At 31.9% G+C, this 22,781-nt stretch overlaps 1 protein-coding gene and 1 pseudogene across 2 annotated transcripts in view; one reads left to right on the forward strand and one right to left on the reverse strand.

Annotated features, from left to right (window-relative positions):
- Positions 1-22,781, forward strand: part of Tmtc2 (Transmembrane O-mannosyltransferase targeting cadherins 2) — a 635,056-nt gene that overhangs the window by 459,722 nt on the left and 152,553 nt on the right. The gene's annotated exons all lie outside the window — the stretch shown is intronic.
- Positions 1-22,781, reverse strand: part of LOC146997415 (uncharacterized) — a 64,760-nt pseudogene that overhangs the window by 39,330 nt on the left and 2,649 nt on the right.

The raw sequence follows: 22,781 nt of genomic DNA on the forward strand, positions 1-22,781 counted from the left end.
CTCCCTCAGTGGCTACTCTGATGTGCACTTGTGAAATATGCCCCCCGTGCCAGCGCACCAGGTGCTGAGCCCATATGACGATGGCGACTGCAAGCTGGCGACGATTGTTCTCTTCGATGTTTCCACACAAAGATAAGTTCATCATGATGTTGTTCATCAAGTTCATCATCATCAAGTTCATCACAGCCGGGTTTCATCTGAAAATACGATGTGGTGCCACTCCTCTGATCAGCGCCATCGTTCGGATAAGAGCGCCTGTCTCTTTTGCAGCATCAAGGGAAACCACAACAATGGCGCAGCTGAATGATTTAGAATTAAAAGTTGGAGAGATAGCGCAAACTAATTGCGATTGAGTCTCCATTCCGGAAGTGAAATTCTTTTTCATAAATTTTGCGATCATTATTATTTGGAAAACGGATTAATTCGAATAAAATAATCTTTTACGCTTCGAGCTCGATATTTTTATTTGAAACGTAAATATTCACCTAAGTAAAAATGCTTTAAAAACAGGCTACCGGCAAAAAGTGTAGCTTTTAATGAATGTCAGATTTTAGTAACAACTATAACAAGGCCAAGCGCAAATCTCTTCGCTATTTATTTTTTAAGTCACAACAATTAAGAATAATCTCTTAAAGAGTTTGAGTTATGCATTCAGAACTTCCCTTCTAAGAGTATTAAGTAATACCATTAAAAAATAATAAATGAATAAAATAGGGGGCGGAAAGAGCGGCATTCAGCGTTTCAGAGGGACTTTTTTTAACGTTTTTTGTGTTACCTTTGTTTATTAAATATCACATTCTTCGCACTTAAACCACAAAATTCAATTCAACAGCAATGTGACAAAATAATTTAAAAAGAGCATATCTGTAGAATTTCTGATAAACAGTCTCGCGCGCTAGAGATAAAACTGTTTTTTTTTTTTGTTTTTTTTTCCGTACAGTGTTGCCATTGCTCGATCTTAAATCGCCGAGTGTGTTAATCAAAAATTCGTTAAAGTTTACAAAATATGAAATAGATAATAAAACAAATTCCAAATTTGGGCTTCAAGATATCCCTATTTTATTGGAGGACTACCTTATTCAGAATTTGATGACTCTAGGTACCGTTATTTTTTCACAATGCGAGAAACATAAATGCATTCATGCAGATTATTCATTATTTAATTTCTTTAAATGTAACGCAGGGCTCTAATATTTGGTGGTAACAATTTGAAAAGTGAACCGACATTTATAGTGAACCAACGCAAAATGTCAAAACGAAATTAATAGCTCTTCTGCGCAACTTGCCCCTTTGAACTAATATTAGTAATAATGTATTTAATACCTTAAGATATAGGCCAAAAAAGAAAAAAAATAATGTAACGGAAATTTAATTACAATATTTTATATCTTAGCTCAATATTGTAGAACTTTTGCTATCATTGCATGCTAAATTGATGCATATTTTTTTTAATTTAGTTCAAACATTCAACAAGGCTTTGTTGATAAAAAATATCTTCTAATAAATGTTTAGTCTTTTTTCCCCTGTTAAACTTTGAGTTTTAATTATGTATAATTGCTTTTAAGTGCTTATGGAACATGTTTTGTTTAAAATATACCATAAATGCTATGACATTATGTATTTGTTTTGTGTAATATACCTCTCTGTACTTAGAACATTCTCCATTCATTCGGCAAGACAACAGAAGCACTAGAAATAAAGCCATAGATCTTTGTTATCCCCTTTTTTCGATGACATAACCATTTTAGAATGGGGCGGGGGGGGGAGAAGAGATACTATTGAATCCTGATATCCGATTGCTACCTCCACAGAACCTAGTTTTTATGATTTGAAGCGTAATAGCAAAGACAGAGGTAAAAAAAGAATGGACCTGAACCTTTAATTACTGTCTCGAGACATCACATCGAGTAGATAATTATATTGCTACCTACATGGTAGAAGAAAACCCATGAATAGGAAAAGCCAGTTTTTAGTTTCTTCGTTCCTTCTTCATTCACTGCCGATGTTTTAACAAAGGAGGGAAGCTTCCTCAGCATTAAAGTTTTAATAATCGGTGGGCAAGTGACGTAACGCATATTTCATAGGAGCGTAATACAAACTCAGTGTGTGTCTGTTGGGAAATGTTACCGTAGATTTATTATTACGAATTAACTTAGGATTCATCTAACATGGGTTCTGCGTGTCCCGGGCTTGTAATCTCAGGTGTAACTGCAAAGTTAAATACATTTAAATGAGACTAATCTCTAGCCTGAAAATGTTACTGTCGTATGTAAACGAAGGAATATTAAGTACCTCCATCCTAGATTTATTCTAGATTGCGATTTAAGAGTACATTATATTTCAGAGAGGGAAGAATAAACATACTATTGTCGATGAGAATAAATCTTGTGTATGTTGTTTGTGACAGAAGTAATGGAACATTTATTAAATTCAACGTAATTACAACACTAAAAATAAATGTAATCTGTGTTATATGGGGTAATAATATCTATAAATAAATATATGAAAGTCACTGTCGCATAGAAACGAAGGGAAATCAAGTACCATCATCCTAGATTTATTCTATATTGCACTGTAATGCAGTGATTTAAGAGTGCATTGTAATGCAGTGATGGAAGAATAAATACACTGTTGTGAATCAGAATAAATCTTTTGTATGTTGTTTGTGACAGAAGTAATGCAACTTTTATTGAATTCAACGTACTTGCGACACCAAAAATAAATGTAATATGTGTTACATTGGGTAATAATATCTATAAATAAATATATAAAAGTCACTGTCGTATAGAAACGAATGGAAATTAAGTACCTTCGTCCTAGATTTATTCTAGATTCCGCTTTAAAAGTCCATTGTAATGCAGAAAGAAGAATAAACAAAATGTTATCAATTAAAATAAATCTTTTGTATGTTGTTTGTGGCAGAAGTAATGCAACATTCACTGAATTCAAAGTACTTGCAACGCCCAAAATAAATGTGTTCTGTGTTATATTGGGTAATAATAGCTATAAATAATTATATAAAAGTCATAGAAACGAAGGAAAGTTAAGCAACTTCGTTCTAGATTGCTATTTAAGAGTACATTGCATTGCAGTGACGGAAGAATAAACACACTGTTGTCGATGAGAATAAATCTTTTGTATGTTGTTTCTGTCAGAAGTAATGCAAAATTTATTGAATTCAACGTAATTACAACACCAAAAATAAATGTATTATGTATTATATTGGGTAATATTTCTATAAATAAATATGTAAAAGGCTTGACTGAGACTAGTATTAAGTGGTGATAAGATACGCAACATTAAACATTCTAGCAGAAAAATTGCGTGCATGTATACAAATTGTTGAAACAAAATAACGTTTGTATAATCCGAGTTCTAAACCAAAACATTTATTTTACATGTTTTTAAATAAGGAAAGTTATGAAAAAACATGTTTCATCTACGAAATCAAAAACAGTGGCCTAACTTCAAAGCATTACAGAATCACTGTTGCCCCACACCAAAAAGAAATATATCGAAGAATTACAGAACTGTTGCCACACAACAAAAGAAATATAGTTACATATATCATGAGGCAATACTTTACACAATAATAGAACAAAAACACACTTTAGAAAAATAAACAATAATAATAAAAAATAGTAATAATGAAAAATAGTAAAATATTAATAAATAAAATTCTTATTTTAAAATAAACAAGTAAAAATATTGTCTTGATTACGCAACACAAACACTTTTTAAAAAGATTAAAAATGTAGGAAAAATAAAGGAACAAACCATAAATTTTGCTGCATTCCAATCTGCATTTTAATTTTTGATGATGTGGTCTATACTGATTCGCGTTAATTTTCCTTAGTTAATTTCATCTGAATGTCGCCTTCCGGTGACCATTCAAAACGATAATATATGTTTGTAGTATTACGGTAGAAATATTTTACTTGATTGCTTTTAAAATGAGGTATGGATTTGTATTTTATTCGAAATATGTTTGCTTGAAGTAAAACCTAGAGAAAAAAATTAACTAATTACAATATTTCTTCTACAGGAAGTATGCACTTGCTAATTTTAGGAGTCTTCGAAATATAATTTTAGAAAAGGTTTATTAAAGCACTTAAAAGTCTGAAAATTTTCAGATTTTATATTACGCTTAAAGGAGCGTTTTTCATTTATACATACATACACGTCTCCAGAGTATTTGGGTTAACGCCCCTTTGCGCCAAAAATATTTAAAAACATCATATCTTTAGAATTTCGATGACTGTCTAGCGCGCTGGAGATAAAAATTTTTTATTCCTTATACAGTTTCCGTAGCTGACTTTGAAATCGTGAGATTTTTATTAAAAAATTCGTTAAAGCTTTACAAAATGTGAAATAGTGGATAATAAAACAAATTAAAATTTAAAATTCGGGCTCTTAGGTGCTCATATTCGAGTGGAAGACTACATTATTCAAAATTTGAGGGCTCTAGGTACCGCTATTTTCTCACAATGCTAAAAACGTACATAAATTCAGGCAGATTCTTCATTATTTAATTTCTGTAAATATAATAAAGGGCGATAATATTTGGTAAAAACAATCTGAAAAGTGGTCAAACGCTTTTAGTTATTCGACTCAAAATGAAGGTTTCGAGACTAATAACCCATCCGGGCTAACGCCCCTTTCCGTTAATAAAGTATAACTCATTAAAATTAATATAATTCATTAAATTTATATTAAAATTTAGTTTTTCTTATTTTCTGCAATTTCCACTTTAAGAAATTTAACAGAGATCTTTAATTCTTCAAAGCGTCTATTTACGTTGTATGATATAATATTGCACCATGTTTTCTTGAAATCATTTAAAAAAAAATTTAAAATTATACCCATGAAATCATTTTTAAAATTAGTTCGATAATTTACAGATTTTGCATAAATTATTTTTGAATAATGTTAAAATGCATAATCAGTGGAAATATTTCAATTTTTTTTTTATTTCATTGTACGAAATAAAAAATTTGCAGGTACCTCATTTCAATAAAAATATCCGACGATTTTTTTGCGTGACGTCTCTATGTACGCACAGAATAAAGGACTCTTTTTTCCAAACGGATTGTAAGACGGATTTGAAATGAATTCGAAAGAGATTTTTTCCTTGACGTCTGTAAATACGTACATATGTGCTATGTATTTATTATGCAACTCAAAAATAATTAGCTCCGTAGAATGTTGAAGTTTTTTACAAAATGTGACTGCTATAGCATCTAGTTGTGCACCTCCCATTGACACACACACGCAGATATATATATACACATGTATCCACTCTCTTGCCCGGCTTACAAGCTCGGCTTGCCGGCTTAAAAGTCCTTAACCGGCCTTCGTTTTCGCAATTGCTGGTCGTACTCATATACTTCCAGTTACAAGTGTTTTAAGTAGCGAAAATATTCATGTTTTGACAATGAAAAATTTTAAAATAGTAATAGTAATAAATAATTTTCGATAAACAGCGAAATATAACTTTTATTGCGCTCTCTTGGCTCCTACGCGTTTGTTTGAGAAAGTTTGGTGGTCGTTATGAAAAAATAAAATTATAAGAAATTTGACTCCCGTGTAGCGAAAATTGACGGGGATATTTAATTTCAAAATTTGGAATTTTTGAGTTGTCTTGAGAGATCGGTTAATCAAGTTAGAGTAATTCGTGCAAATAAGTTTAAATGAACTGCAGCAAAAAATTTGTATAATTTAATAAGCTGTACAAGGAAATCACGTGGTGTGCACATCAAACTTTTTAATAAATGTTTCCAGTTAAGAACGTCGGCAGTTAAACGGTTTACGTAACCGGTTTTATGTTTGTTGAGTATAACTGTTAAACAATCAAAATGCATAGTGATTTGAAAGTTAAACGTGGAAAAATAAACAACATGTAGATTCCCCAAAAATTCCATTTTCATAATAATGGAACGTGAAGCAAATCTTGTCCTCAACAGCTATCCTTTCGAATCATTTGTTGTGATCGGATTTATCAATAAATAAACACGCCCATCGAAAACGATATACAATACAGAATTGCTCCGTGTTTAAACATTGTAAACGCTTAACACCTCTAACGACAGGGGCGTCTCTCTCACTATCAATAAAACCCAACCGGGAAAGGAGTGCCTTAGAAACCACGCCTCTTTCACTGTCTAAAAAGGGGGGAAATTGTTATCAGAAGAAAGTAATAAAGATAAAAAATCAAACCAGCTCCCGCACTTAATTCTAAAAAGGGTGAAACCCACAGCAATTTGCGAATTAAGCTGAGAAATGATCACCACAAGATCATTGAATACAGTAGCGAGCTTAGCAAATTTAGAACTGGCTAATTTCGTATGTAGGGGGCGCACCCTCTTTGAAGTATTGCTGTTAAAAAAGCTAATAGAAAGCAAAAAAAAAAAAAAAAAAAAGAGAAGCTTGCCTCATTTCGAATCTGTTAAGAGAATCGAGGCTTAATGGAGGGAATATGTATGAGACAAGCCCAAGAGGGGGTGCTGCCGAGTCACGTGACCCTCCGTGATTTAAGGGACAAGTTTACTACAAGCGGGCTCGCTGTACTGCGAACATTATCGTGTTATTTTATTTTATTTCGCCTTTTCACCGTTGCTTTAAGGAAGTTGTCGATACATATTTATGCACCACAAAGCAGTTAAGTAGCATGTAGTTGACGGAGGAGACTGGTTTCGTCAAAGTGGAAAGCTGATCATATTTTATCTCCATTCTTACCATCTCATTCATCAAACCATTACTTTATCATGTTCAGTAAGAGATTTTTCTCATGTGCTTAGCATTCCTGTTAAAATGTGATACAATAATTTATTCATATTAAAAATAGACGTATCAAGCTTTTTCTTCTGCCAGGAATTTTTCAATTTTATAATGAAGTAATATAATATTTTTGAATTTTTTTTTTAATTTGCAAATTAGTTAACGATTTTCAAATAAGTCAAGCAATATCCCTAAATTTTATTTGTATTAAATCTAAAAGTAGTAACCGGGCGTCCTCTGTAGGCGGAAGTGACGTCACAGAAAAGGGAGTATCTTCCATTAAAGATCATGTGACCTCCGGAAGTGACACCATCTTGCTTTTTCTAGGAAGGGACATAGATATATTTGAATGACATAATACGTACGATAGTTTTATTTCTTTGTGTCAACGGCAATACTTTTTCATTTTTATTTTTGTTGCAACGACGAAATTTTTTTTCGTGGCAGCAGCCTCTCGAACCACGTGTTTGGAACGATCAGGGGCGTAGCTAGAGTTTCCAGCGCCCGGGGACAACTGAAAAATTTGCGCCCCTTTCTGTGTGAGAACAATGGAAACCGTTTCATTAAAAATTTTTGTAGCATCAGTTTGGCTCCTCTTTGATGCCTCGTCCGGAGACAGATGTCTCCCCTTGCCCCACCCTAGCTACGCCACTGGGAACGATATTAGTTTTAACTACTTTTCCTTTACTATTTTTAATTATTTAATATGCAGTCACTTTAATTCATTATTTACTGAAAATATTTTTTTTTTAAATTTAATATTGTCAAAACCTGAATATTTTCATCATTTAAAACACTTGGCAAGGTGATAGGTATATAGAAGTCCCATATATATCCTGATAGTAGTTGATACAACATCAGAGTACCTTACCTCCATCGAAGACCTGTAAATTTCAAATATTTCATCATGAAGTTCACTAAATCGTTCGAAAGTTCTCAGAAGTTCACGTGAATATTTCATCACAGTTGCTGGTCGAAGATGCATTCTGGAACATGAAAAATTACGCTGCTACACATTGAAACATTCCCATGTACAAAATGTCGACGTTCTATGGCTAATCGTTTTTGAATTATGCAGTACTTAGAGACTTTTAGAGACTTTTTGAAAAAAAAAAAAAAAAAATCCCCTCTTGAATCCATTTTTACTATCTGCAGCAGTCCTTTATGCTGTCCGTACATATATGCGTCAAGCAAAAACTGGTTTAAATGGATTCGGAAACTATCAAAACGGATATTTTCGTTGAAATATGCTTTTAATGAAAATGCTTTTAATTAAATTTTATGATACCCAAAATTTTTCGCAATTAAAGCACTGCACTCCCTCTGTTTCGTACAAGGAAGTAACAGAAAGAGAAAGAAAGTCCACTAGAACTTCTTAATTTTCTTAAAATTCTGTACATTAAACATGTTTTCAAATTACCATTTCTTAATGAATAAACTGAAGAATTCAATTTCTCATTATCACACTCTTTTCGAAACGTGAGCTACACCGTAATTAAGACTTACACAGACGTGAGATACACCGTAATTAAGACGTACACACCCTTGTATAAAACACAGCTTATACAAAGGTACACTTGCTTATTCTTCATTTTACGACATTTTATTCCCAGCAAAATGGCGTAAAGTAAAACAATGAGCAGATGCAAAGGAACAATGAACTGGTAAATGTGCTAATTATCACGAAATGATTTAATAGAGCCATAAATAAACTTTTAAGTTTTAGAAAGTTATGAAGAGAAAAGTAACCAACACTATCTAAATGCATAAAAACTGTGATTAAATCACGTTAAAAAGATCTGATGTCGACAACACATGACTTCCTTGTACGGCCTATTAAATTTTACGCATTTTTTGCTGCATTTCATTTAAACTTATTCCCTAGAATTTCATTACAGATATATTTCTCATCCAATTAATTCAGTTCTCACTTCGCAGCAAGGCAAAAATACATAAAAAACCAAAGCATCTTCATTTAAATTGTCAACTACAGAAATGCATGGGGCACCAAATACAGTTAAAAACAGTTAATTAAAAAAATTAAAATTAGAGTTTCTACTCAAAAAACAAACAATTCGGCCAGCGAATAAGAAGGCAAATTTTTCGCTGCACAAAACTGGAAGTTTTCTTTTGGTCTCACTCGGCAAAAAGACTCTGAAGGTGCAAAAACTGACCTAATTCACTACTCTACTTAGAGTTTTCAAATGTTAACAAATGGCGGTTTAGATAGTCTTAGTGTCACTTAAAAAAACTTTTAAATAGTTGATAATTCTACAACTATTGCATGCAGATTAACAAAAGGCATGAAACTTTAACACCGGAACATAAGAATAACATAATTCAATCATTTGTAAAGCAAAAAATGCACAATTTACCAATATATAAGAATTAGAAAAACTGATCTCACCGAGGCGAGTAACAGAGTATATATATATATATATATAATATAAATATATGTGTGTATTTATATACTTTTGTTGCTGCCAATTGCAACCAAAAAGGGGAGGTGCACAATTACATGTTATAGCAGTGCCATGTCCATAATTTCAACGTTCTGAGGCTACTCGTTTTTGAGTTACACAAGGTACATACATATGTACGTACAAACGTCATGGAAAAAAAAAAAAAAAAAAAAAAACTATCTGCTGAGTCTATTTTAAATCCGGTTTTCAATCCATTTTGGGGAAAAAGGTCCTTTATTCTGTCCGAACGTATAGATGTGACGCAGAAACACCTTCTAAATGGATTTTTGAGCGATCAAAATGGATATTTCAGTCTAAAATTTTTCGCGAATACGATACTTCCTTTACTTTGCAAAACGTTGTAGAAAAGAAAAGAAAAATGGGAAAAAAATGACTTCAAAAAACTTTATTTTATTAGCTTGTAGTTTAATATTTGAAATGTGTATTAATTATGTCATTGACTTAGACCATATTATCTACTTGCGAAACATATTATTCAAGTAATACATTGCGATAAAAGAACAGTTAATCGCAAGTCAGTGAAATTCAAATTCGGAAGCATAAAAATATTCTTTCTTCGGAAGGAACTTCACAAAAGATTCGAAGCTAATCCATCTCCGTCACTAACGGCAACTTTGGTACTACAAACAAGTTACATCTTTTTAAAGCGGCAAAGCTGATGACGTCAAGCTTCAAAATTTAGAACAAGAAGCGCGAGAACAGTAATAACCCCCCCCCCCCCACACACACACACCAAAAAAGAAAGAAGGAATAAATAAAAATTTCTTTCTCCTTCTCCGATTTTTGAAAGCTTCACCTTGTGTAACGTGATTTGTGAGAGCGCTGTTTAAAATAACACGAGAATTCGTGTAGATCTGCACAGAATAGGTTACGCTTCTCTGGCCTTTGGATCGAATTACCCTTCGTTGCTATAGTGACCAAATTCTCTGGTGTAACTCAACTCGACTTTGTGCTCTTCTTTGAATGATAAAGAAGAGTTTGTGTTGTATTTTATTTCTCGCTTAAATTGTGGCGTTAGAATTTTGCAGCGCAATTTTTTTTTTCCTTTTCCGAACCGAACCGGAAAACGCACTATCACGTTTCTAATGCATATAGAGGAAATTCAGAAAAAATTCGACTTTACTCATTAACTGTGACTTTTCGAATAAAAATAGAAAGTTATCTTTGAGAACAATTTTGAGTCACATTCTTCAAACAAAACAGGAAAAAAAAAAAAAAAAAATCCCAGGGAAGCAAATGTGAAATAAATTTGCATTGTTTGCATGATTAACTTCGTTGAGGAAAAGGATATGTTTATAGTTTTCAAAACTATTAGCTATACATATATTTTTGTATAGCTAATTTAACTATTAGCTATACATATATAATAAATGTTAAAACCAAAACACTTCAAACAGGCAATACACCAGTTCAAAATATCAATGAAATTTAAAGAAAAAAAAATAATAAAAGAGGAATTCAATCAATTTTAATGCCACTTCGTCAGGAGGAGGAACACTGAAATCAATTGAAATCTCTCTTTCACAAAAATCCTTGCTTTTCTGTATCAAGAATTAGCGGATGAACCATTTCAATGTATTTTAATTAAATTATAATAGTTCACCCGAAAATTCTGGCCTCTCCCCAAAGCAAGGAAAAACAGAGTAATTTTTAATTTTTTTTTTTTTTTTTTTTTACCTTTAAATAAAGAGAACTCTATTCAAAGAATTAAAAACGAAAGTGAAATACTTTAGTGAAAAATTCAAATCGAAATTTTGCCTTTAAACGAGAGAACATTATCCAAAGGTTTAAAGAAATATTTTACTTATGAATTTCCATTTTTGGTCTTTTTGAAAAATTGGTTGTAAATTTCTTACTTTATGTATTTATATGTAAGAGAAAAAAATGGAACTCAAAATACCTAACTTAATTTAGCAGCGGTCCTTTTAATTCCTGTTCTTATTTGGCTATATCTCCTTCCTACAATTTAATTTAAGTGCAACATCTGAAAATTAATCCCTTTATGTAATCTTTCTTGCAATGCGATGATATCTCAGCCAATCAAATTAAATAAATTTTTAGTATAAATATCACTGCTAATAACTGCGCAATCCTCTTTTCCTTTTTTTCCCCGCTTATTGCTAACAAACATGCTTCACAGCGCTTCGCTTTGTTTATTGTTAAGAAGTTAACTGTGGGTACAAAATTTGTGGATACATCACGCGTCCATGAATAATGTCTCTGGAATGTTCGCGAATAAATTAATGTATTCTTTTCGTCAAAACCGTCTCTCTTATTTCTTTTTGTAAATCTGTGCATTGGGGTCTATCCAAGTAATTACGATGCAGATAAGAGTCTTATCTTTTAACGGCTATCCTCTAGATCTACTCTGCGATCTTTTAATTTATTTAGTTTTCCACTAAAAATTATCACATTATATGCGTAACGTATCTTCCTTTCCATCTTCTCAAATTCGTTTTAGTTATTTATCTCATCTCTTGAAAGACAAATAATTTCTTGTAAGACACTAATGTGAAAGAATACAAAAGAGAAAGTTATATCTCGTGACATTGGATTCCTGTCTAATTTTTATCTTCTGACATTGGAGAGCTGTCAATAATAAAGCATAAATCATTGAAATCTTTTGAATGTAGCATGACGCACATATCAAGGAATTAGCTTTAGAAGTGTATTAATAAATAATTAGGGATAATTTAATACATATTTAAAAACAAAAACAAGTTCACAATTGTTACGGTACTTTTCAAGGAGTAGTCAAAGGAATTGTCAACACAAACCTGTTGGATGAATTGCAACCCCCCCCAAATAAAATATTAAAAAAAAAAAAAGATTTTTTTTCGACTATTGTTTTCGTTTTACGATCTATAAATGTCCGTTTCACTTTTGAAACTGTTGCCACGAAATGCTAGATTCCTACATTAAATTTGTAGAAATTAAATAATGAAAAACCTGCATAAATGTATGTATATTTCTCGTATTGTAATAAAACAACGGTACCTAGAGCCATCGAATTTTGAATGACGTAATCCTACTGCTAATATGGGCATGTGGAAGCCCAAATTTGAAATTTGGAATTTGTTTTATTATCGATTTCATATTTCGCAAAACTTTAACGAATTTTTGATTAACAAACTCAAAGACTTCAAAGCGAGCAATGGCAACGTTGTACAGAAAAAGCGTTTTTATATCCAACGCACGAGACTCTGTATCGAAAATTCTAAATATATGCTCAATTTAAAATTGTTTTGAGATATTGCTCTTGAACTGAATTTTATGGTTTAAGTGCGAAGAACGTGATATTTTTTAATAAATAAAGGTAACTGACAAAATGTTAAAAAAACGCCCATTTGGACGTAATTTAAAATCTGAGACCTTTCAGATTTTTATTTTATTTTATTTTATTTATTTATTTTGTAAACGAACAAGTTCTAAATAAAGCATTTATTAGCATATAAAACCGCTCTGACTCAGCTTTCAGCTTGAAACGGCTTTGCTGTTGTTTTTTTCTTAATTCAAAGCAAATTAAAAAATAAGTAGTGTTCATTTAAATAAATAATGTAAAGATTTTATTAGTTGAGAATTTAAGCAATTTAATGTGCTCGCAAATCCGATGAAAAATGTTCTGCATTCCATTTCTAGGAATAATTGCTAATTTTAAAAATGATAAGAAATTAGACATCTACTGACAAAAGATACAAATTCCTTTATGCTCACTTATGTGTGTGTGTGTGTCAGCTGTGTTTTATTTGCGATATGATATAGTCAATGGCGCCAAACATGCAACCATTAGCGTCTACTTTTTCCCTTTGAATTGCTATCCTTCGTTCTACCAGTTATGAATTCAAAAACTAATGTTCTCTGTTAAGTTTTAATACATTTTGTATGATATTACATTTTAATTTGAATTTTAGTGTTAGTAAATAATGTATATTTCACTTTTGCTTTTTTACACGTTGAATTTATTTCATTTAGATTTGTTTTTGCATATTTTTATTTCGTCTTAATTGTATTTCTCTTTCTATTTTATATGTTTCTGTTGTTTTCGGGATTCTTTGTTTGAAAACACTTAGTTTATATTTTTTTAACATTTTTATTATCAAATTTTAGGATTTTACGGGTTTTGATTTTCATTCATTCATGTCTTTGTGAATTCGTTTCTAAATTTTTTACTGTTTTGTCTATATTTGATTAATTTTTCAGGAGCATACTGCGCAGAAATAATATTGGGAATTTTTTTAATTGTGATATTATATATATATATGAGCAGGAGGAGTTGTAATATATTCAAACGCAGAAGCAATGACCAGGAAATTGAAGGCGAAGGCAGATTAAATCTTCAGTTTTACTTTCAGCAACATTAGAGGCAGATTAAATGTGCCTGTTCCAAAAGGCTTAAATTTTTGATAATTTTGTAGCAAGAAAGCAGAGAAGACAGACAGCAACCTAGCTAGGCCAAGGAGTGGAAAGCAAGTGCGTAATGTTCAGGATGAAATCTTAAGTCAAACTGAGTTAGTTTTGGTTCTCAAAGCATTTTGATTGGATAGTTAATATTGCTGTAAAATTATTATTGGCTGCTTGAGTTTTAGTTTAATTTACATCACCAGAATGTTCAATTTACATCACCAGAATGAATTACGTAAGAGTCATATGACATAGAATAGTCTCGAAATGACGCAGTGCAGAGAGGGGTCACCACTTTTAGAACAGAGAAGGGAAATTTAGTCTGCTAATTTAATAAGATTCGTTTTCTTACATATATATAAGAACAATAATTAAATTATCTCCTAGGAATAGAAAGACAAATTGTAATCTTTAATGCCATTGAAGTAAAAATATTTACAGTACGTACTAGAGTATACAAATCGTTCATGCTAAAGTACGTGCTAGGGCATACAATATACCTAGTCTCAAGTAGGTTTTGTGAGAAAAGATGTTTTAATGGCAGTTTTTCGGACCAATTACTTTTTTGTTTTTAGGCGCATCAATTATCAGTATGTAAGAACCACTTCTCTATCTTCTAAGTGACAACTGTACGTGTAGTAAGTACGTGTAGGAACTACACGGGAGAAGGGTTAAAAGTACTCGTTATAAAACTCTTTAAAATTCACAATGCGTCGACTTGACGCTAACACACTACGTCTCACTCGGGCGATAACTAAGGAAGAAAACAAGAACTAACTAAAAACAAGAACTAAACTAAAAATTCGAATAAGAACTAAAGTAACAAACTAAAATAATAAACTAAAAATTCGAAGATGTTAACAAGTAGTAGAAATTACTCTACACGGCTCAGAAACACATATTACTTAAAACCGTTTTGAAATCTAGTGGCAACAAAGAAGTAGCTGATACGTCACGTTAACCAGCAATAACTGCAGAAGTAGAAGCTCACGCTACAGAGGTGACGGCAATTGCCCAAACTCTCTCACTTTCCCTTCTAAAACTCAGTATTTAAACTTCTTCTGCTCAAGGTAGAATTTGCATTCCTTCACGCCCAAATTTAAATATTCTGGCATTGGCAATGAAGGCTTATAGGAAAGAACATAAAATTAAACTAAATTTGTTGTTTAAAATAAATATAAATCCCTACAAGTATATTAGGTGCAGGCCTAAATTAAAATTCCTCAGCTAGACGTGGCAGTTATAATTAGCGGTGTTTATGCAGTTAATGAATACGGTAATTAGTTGCGTATAATTTAATATTTATACAGAGTAATTATTCTTTACAGTATGATGTATGATTAAATTTCTTCCTCTTCTTTTGCAATTTTATTTATTAAAATACCCATTTATAACACGCTCAAAAAACGGAGCAAATAAAGGAGGGTCTTATTTCCGAGTAAATACCGTGCGTTTTTACGACGTAATAGTATCTGCCTTAGACCTATGAATGTGGACAAATTCATTAATACATTAAGTAAGAATGTTAACTTACAAAGTCCGATTTTGAACAAGGAGAGGGTATTGGCAGACATGTTTCTTTCTGGATTTTTCCCCCCTTCTCATTATCAGCAGTTAAACAACAGTGCAAAATTGTGCAATACTGTAAAAATAATTTTTAAGGTCTCAATAACAATAATACAAGCTAGTCAAATTTCGAATCCTTTATTTGTTGTTTTGTAATTACTTTTTTATCCTTAGTATTTTAAAATCTAGAATTAGTAAAACAACGCTCGCGAATATACGCGCATTAGAGACAGTAAAAAAGAAAATTAAAGCTGTGCAAAAGTAAGTCGGGACATGAAAAAAGTAGCGCATCGCCTAGTGTTAGCCAATTACATATGTATTTTTTTTTTTTTTTTTTTTTCGTATTTCATTCCCTTTTACACTTCAGAACGGTAGCAAGGTTTATATATAAAGGACATTTTCTAAACCTTCATCTCCCCCCCTTACTGCCAAATACATTTATCCCCGGACCTTCCATTGTCGAAGACAAAATACAAAAACTTCCAGACCCACCTCCCCCCCTTCTTTGAGGTGAAGGCTAGCAGTAACTGAAAGAAGAAATAAGCAAATAAATAGGAAAATATCCAAAAGCCAGAAGTGAGGTAGCAGTTGGAACTGCAATTAAGGGCAATTACAACTGTTCTTTTCTTGGAACCGAACTATGGCCAAGAGAGACACACTTGGAGAGTGGCGGAGGTAACGTAGAATTCAAGTTCTGTCAGGGTGTATCCACAAATTAAGTTTGTAATTTAAGTTCCGGGCTTTCGAAAAGAGCTGTAAGCTATTGCATTTGTGATTGGAATTAATCTGCTTAAGAATACTTACAATATACGTTACATATATACGTATATATAACGTATCATACACATTTTCTTCTTTTGTCTCGAGGTGGGTGAAAAAATCGTTTTCCATGTGTCGCTTTGGTTACAATTATTTGCTTTGACTGCTGCGACAAATTCTATATTTAAGTAAAAAAATGTAAAATAAAAGGCGGGAGGAATTCTGAAAGCTTTCAGATTTTACATTGCGCCCAAAGAGGCCGTTTTTTTAGCGTTTTGTGGGACACCTTTATTTATTTTTATTAAATATCATTTGTGAGTTACCTTTATTTATTAAATATCATGTTCTTCGCACTTAAACCATAAAATTCAGTTCAACAGCTACATCGCAAAATAATTTTAAAATGAGCACATCTTTAGAATTGCCGATACGCAGTCTTGTGCGCTGGAGATAATTTTTTTTTTTTTTTTTTTTTTTTTTCGTACAGTGTTGCCATTGCTCGCTTTGAAATCGTTGAGTTTCTTTAAAAAATTCGTTAAAGTTTTACAAAATATGAAATAGATAATACGAGAAATTCAAAATCTGGGCTTCCAGATGCTCATATTCGAGTGGAAAAATACGTTATTCAAGATTTGATGGCTCTTTGGTACTATTGTTTTCTCCCAGTGCGAGAAACATACATACAGAGCGGTAATATTTGGTGGCGAAAGTTTGAAATGTGAACTTACATTTAAAGTTTTCAACGCAAAATGGCAAAACGAAATTAATAGCCCTTCTGAGACCTTTGGGTTAAAAATATTAGTGACTTCCGTTAAACCAGTTTTGACTCAAAAACTTGTTTTTGCAAACTGATGTTACGGCAAATTTAAGCCCGTTTAAATTACATCTTTGCTGTGATCTATAGACCTTCCATCTACATAGCTGCAATAATACTTTAAATTCCTTTACAGTACAATTTCTGAAAAGGAATGGACCTGCAATATAACCTTAAATGGCAATTATAAATTCCTTTAAAGGTTTTAAGAGTTAAACCAATGATGCTATCCTTTTGAACTACTGTTGAGGACTACTGTTTAAGCTACTGTCAGTCATTTATTAGCATTTTATTATTATTCATTTTTATTTTTAGAGAAAGGACATAGCTTTAAAAATTGCATCTGTTCCTACTGAACACATACTACCTGTTAAAGGCGTTTTGCAGTTAAAGGAAGCTAAAATTTGCAATATTTTACAGCATCCATGTACTTCGAAACATATCTGATCATTGTCAAGGAATTCCTGAACGAGCTTTAGAAATCGCAGATATTAAAGAAAAACGAAGCTATTGCAATTTGATGCATATTTTTGCACTATTCTTACTTTTCACATGTGCACCACAGATCTCGCTCACTGTATTGTTCATTGTACTCTCTTATTGTCATATGTTTCAAATTTATTGCGTTAAACTGACAGGCAGAGATGACTCTGAAGAACAAAATAATTCGTTCTAAAATTGCAAATATTTCAGTGATTTTCAGTTCAGTTTCTGTTGTCCATGTATTTCAAGGATGAATGGTAGTCAGACTCTCAAGGAGGTTGGACTTCTATTTCCTACTCCAATTTTGAGGGAGACCCTCTCCCCGGTGCTGGCCGGAGAGTCACCCACACCTCTCCCGTACCACCAAACCACACGAGAGGACATTCGGCTTGCCATATATTTAGAGTGCCTTCAAGCCGTAAAGACACTAAACATTTACAAACTTCTAGGCCTTCTCCGAGATTCGAACCCGGCCTTTCGGCCTTTTAGTGGTAGGCTTCGCCAACCACTACACCGTCTGGGCGGTAGTTCATTTTCGGATTTTTCTTTAAGAAACTGTTGTATATTTAACCAAGAAAGGGCATATATTACGCAGATACCTCATTTGACTTCGTTTCTGTTAAGGGCATTCAGATTTCATTTTGCTTTATCACGATTTATATTGTTCTGAATTATTTAGTAATACATTAAAAATTTCAATAAGTCTTTAAAATAATAAATAAATAAATAAATAAATAAATTAAAAAAAAAAAAAAAAAAAGATTTCGCAGCTTTCATCTTGAAAGGGAAATTCGCTACTTCATTCTTCCTTTTTGTAAAGTGTTGCTAGTTGTTGTTTATTAATCAATCAATATCAGGATTTTTCTTAATGCTTTCAACTTGGTAAACAATAATTATGAATATAAAAAGAGTTCCATTCAGAGTACGGATGTCCAATTTTTTATCTTATCTGGGCCGCGTTCAGTAGAAACATATTATCTTGGGGCCGCGCATAAACTATATGGTGTGTAGAATAATGAGGCTTATATATAAAGAGCTTAAATATATTTATCATTGATTGAAGAAGAAAAATAAAATGTTAACGTAAAATCCATGGATGCTTGAACGGATTTTTAGAAAACTAACTCATTGATGTATAGTTTGATGGAAACAATTGCAATTCTTTAAGGGTTCTCAATACTCTTCGTATGCTTTATCCTTGAAAACAGTTTTTCACATATGCACATGTTGCGGAAAAACTGTGGCATCAATCAGGCATAATTATGAAGGAAAGGATATTTTTGTCGGGAAGGGGGGAGGGGAGATAAGTCTCATAAAAGTCCTTTGTAGTCCTACAGTTGTTTTCCCTTATTTTACGCATATTGATCCTCGGTTAGTAACACACGGCAGAAAAAAAATGCGAAAGTATTTTTAGATATACAGTATTCACTAAAAAATCTGATGTGGATACCACATGACGTCCTATTAAATTAGAATATTTTTCATTCAATCAATTCAGTTCTCGAGTGCAAAGCAAAAATGCATGAAAAAACAGTATTAAAAAACAATTTTTACAGTTAAAAAGTTAGCTACGCATAAACAAGCAATTCGTTCAGCGGGCATGAAGACAGACTTTCCAGTGCGCAAAACTGAAAGTTTATTTTTGGTCAGATTATTAGGAACGGCAGAGCCGAATATGGAGGAACGAAACTATTCACTTGCTACTTTGTTCTCAGTTAACTCTAGGATTCGGAGACATTTTTTTTTTTTTTTTTTTTTTTTTTTTGCCCCGTCACATACTGCTTGACAGCTAGAATTGTATTGGCAGGGAAATCGTGGTCAGAAAGTTTCGGACTCTTCTTTTTTGTTTTCATATCTGCACATTACCTTTAAAATTTCCTTTCATTCTCCCATACAGTTTTTAGTATTCTCATTAGTGGTGCTTTAACCGTTGTATTCTTTTTTAATGGTGTACTGGGAAAAGAATGACCTTTGTTCCTATCATCTCTTGGAATAGCACACTTTATTATACATTCAGGGAGCAAGTTCAGCGAAAGCTGAGTTATTTCTTAGTTTTTGAGTTAAATTGTTATTCCAGCCGGAGCTTCAAATAAGAGCAGGTTCATCATTTTATTTTATTTTTGACTCTTTGTTATTAATTTAATAAGTTATTAAATTTGTATTTATCTCTTTCTATTTTATTGAATATTAATTCTGATTACTTTATTATTTTGGTTATTAATTAGTATATTTTTAAACTATTTTACTAGACTTTTTTTATTTATTTATTTTTGTGCCTCTTTCCTTATGGTTTTCCATAGGAATGCAGCATTTCTAATTTTAGAAGAGCCCTGTATCTCATTACAGGGACTCCTATAGAAATTTCGGTGTCAACGGCACATTTTCTTAACATTTTTATTTGGGTGCATAAAGCTTAATTTCCTAGACATTTCTGACTATTCACCTTTTTAGTCCAAAGGGGCAGTTTGCCCAGAAGGACTATTAATTTCGTTTTGGCATTTTGCGTTAAAAACTATGAATTGCAAATCACTTTTCAAATTGTTGCCACCAAATATTATCTCCCTGTATTACATTTAAAAAAATTAAATAATGAAGAATCTGCATGAATGTATGTATGTTTCTCGCATCGTGATAAAACAACCGTACCTAGAGCATCAAAATTTGAATAACGTATTCTTCCATACATAGAATATGGCTATATGGAAGGCCAAATTTGAAATTTGGAATTTGGTTTATTATGGATTTCGTATTTTGTGAAACTTTTTGACGAATTTTTGATTAACAAACTTAAGGATTTCAAAGCGAGCTATGGCAACGTTGTACAGAAAAAAACACTTTTATCTCCAGTGCGCGAGACTCTGTTTCGGAAATTCTAAACATATGCTCATTTTGAAATTATTTTGCGATATTGCTCTTGAACTGAATTTTATGGTTTAAGTGAGAAGTGCATGATATTTAATAAACAAAAGTAACATACAAAATGTTAAAACAACACCCCTTTGGACGTAATTTAAAATCTGAAACCTTTCAGATTTTTTTTTATTTATTTATTTCTTATTTTTATAAACCGAAATCCCTCAAGTTGAGTGGTGAAAGTGTGGTAAGGCACTCGTATTTTATTCATGTTACAAGCTCGCTTGCTCATAAGTATGCTGGAAGCATCGAGTATTTGCATTAGAAGGTGATCTTTCACTGAAACTCTCTACTGTGCGGCAGCGTTTTTACTATCATCCCCAATTCACGTTTGCCTCCTTCACTCCCCTCCCGACCGTATTTCGTCTGTGGATCTCTCGCAATGACTGCTTCCGAATTAAATAAAATTCCGAGAAAGCATTGGGCGAAGTTTACAACAAACTTCAACGGAACTGTCCTTACTAACTTCCGCAAGAGTACAAAAGATTTAATTCTTTTTTAGATCTTCATCTTGTCAAACCTCAAAAATAATAATAGTCAGAATAATATTGCACTTTTCTGTAATATAGGTCGCTGACGTAAATTACAGGTTGAATTTTTGACTTTTGAAATGTCTGTGGCTGGTTCGTTTCAGATTTGAAAACAGTTAGTTGCATTAGGTAGCCTAGGTTGCGTTTATCACCAACTATTTATAACCCGTTCGATTTGTCACCTCTGGCAAGTTTTGACTTATACAAAATGCAAGAATTTATTTCATTCTTCCGTGCAGCTTAATAAATACTGACTTTCCAGTGTTGTGATTCTGTGTGATGTAATCTGACTTTCAAATTATAATTACATTGCTAAAAAAACTGTAAGATTTAAAGGCATTGTAAACATTTTATAGATTTAAATCTCCATTGTACTTTCAGGGCTAGGAATGTCGAAACAGCACTTTGCGTCGGTTCACTATAAACAGCGTATCACTTTCCAAATTGTTGCCACGAAATATTATTGCCCTGCATTATATTTAAAGAAATCAAATAATCAAGAATCTGCACGAATGCATATATGTTTCTCGCATTGTGAAGAAACGACGGTACCCAGAGCCATCAGATTTTGACTAACGTAATCCTCCATCCAAACATGCACACCTGGAAGCCCGAATCATGAATTTCTAATTTGTTTTATTATCCATTCAAAATTTTGTAAAACATAAGCGAATTTTTTATCAAAAAGCTCAACGACTTCAAAGCGACCAATGGCAACACTGTACGAGGAAAAAAAAAAAATATATCTCCAGAGCGCGAGACTGTCTTTCGGAAATTCTAAAGATATGCTGTTTTTAAATATTTAGTGATATTGCTGTTGAACTGAATTTTATGTAGTTTAAATACGAATAACATGATATTTAAAAACTAATCCTAACACACAAAACGTTAAAAAAAAGCTCCTTTAGACGTGACATAAAATCTGAAAGCTTTCAGTCTTTTTTTCCTGTAGCTCTGGAGCTAATATTTTTTCCACTGAATTTGACAGCATTTAGCAACTTTTTCCATCTGAAATTATTACCAGAGTACGTTTTAAATTTTCACTTTAATAAAGCTTTTAAGTAAAAGAAAAATTTCTAATTAGTTGTATCAGAAACGATAGTTAAAGATTTAAATTTTAAGTATTTGGACTTTAAAATGTATGAAAATGCTTTTATGTTTCCCAGCATGAAATAATGCTTAAATTATCTATCAAAGGAAAATGTCTGAATACATCCAGACGAGGATAAATTGTTGGACTCACAGGGTAAAAATAATAACTCAATAAAAAATTACATTTGTGTTTTACATTTTTATTTAATAATCCTAACACTTAATTATTATGAGTATTTTGTAACATTTAAAATGTTTAAATATTACGTTTTGAAATAACACTCTGTATTTAATTATATTTTTCTTGCTTTTTACAAGTTTTTTTATGAACGTTAACGGCAGTAAAATTTGTAACACGATCTATTTCGCACGTATTTCTTTTCCTAAGTAATTGTTTTGGCACATTTTAAATTTAAATAAATTTTTTATCTTATTATTTACCACTAATTTTTCTTAAATAGCTTTCAGTGGGATGGGGAAAAGACATTTTATCTCATAAAATAACAGGTATTAAAACTGTTGTAAATGAAAATAAATATGATCAGTTAAAAATTACTCAGAATTTCTACAATAATAAAATTCATAATTCTTAACTATTATTCATAATTCTTTGTTCAAGAATGTGAATTTTGCTACACCTTAAAAAGAAAAATGAAATTGCAAATTGAAACTGACACTATGAATACAAAGAAATTGACAAAGAAAATTAATGAAAATATGTTCCTTGAACAGAAATGCAAATTTAACAAATTTTAAAAATTTAATCAGTTTATAGAGATTTGGAATTGTCAGTTACGAGAAAAAAAAAGACGAATGTAATTTAACAATTAATTAAATACTATACTTCCAGGAAGATGCGAAATTTATCTTACTCTAATTTAAGGTTTGAAAAGCTTTAAGAATGGTATATTAAAGAAAACGATAAAATAAGTAAAGCTTCCTTGATAATTGCGTGTACATGAA

The sequence above is a fragment of the Stegodyphus dumicola genome, chromosome 5, assembly GCF_044657685.1.
Source record: "Stegodyphus dumicola isolate Sdum_Otavi_A_Nest chromosome 5, ASM4465768v1".
In the NCBI taxonomy this organism is placed as follows: Eukaryota; Metazoa; Arthropoda; class Arachnida; order Araneae; family Eresidae; genus Stegodyphus; species Stegodyphus dumicola.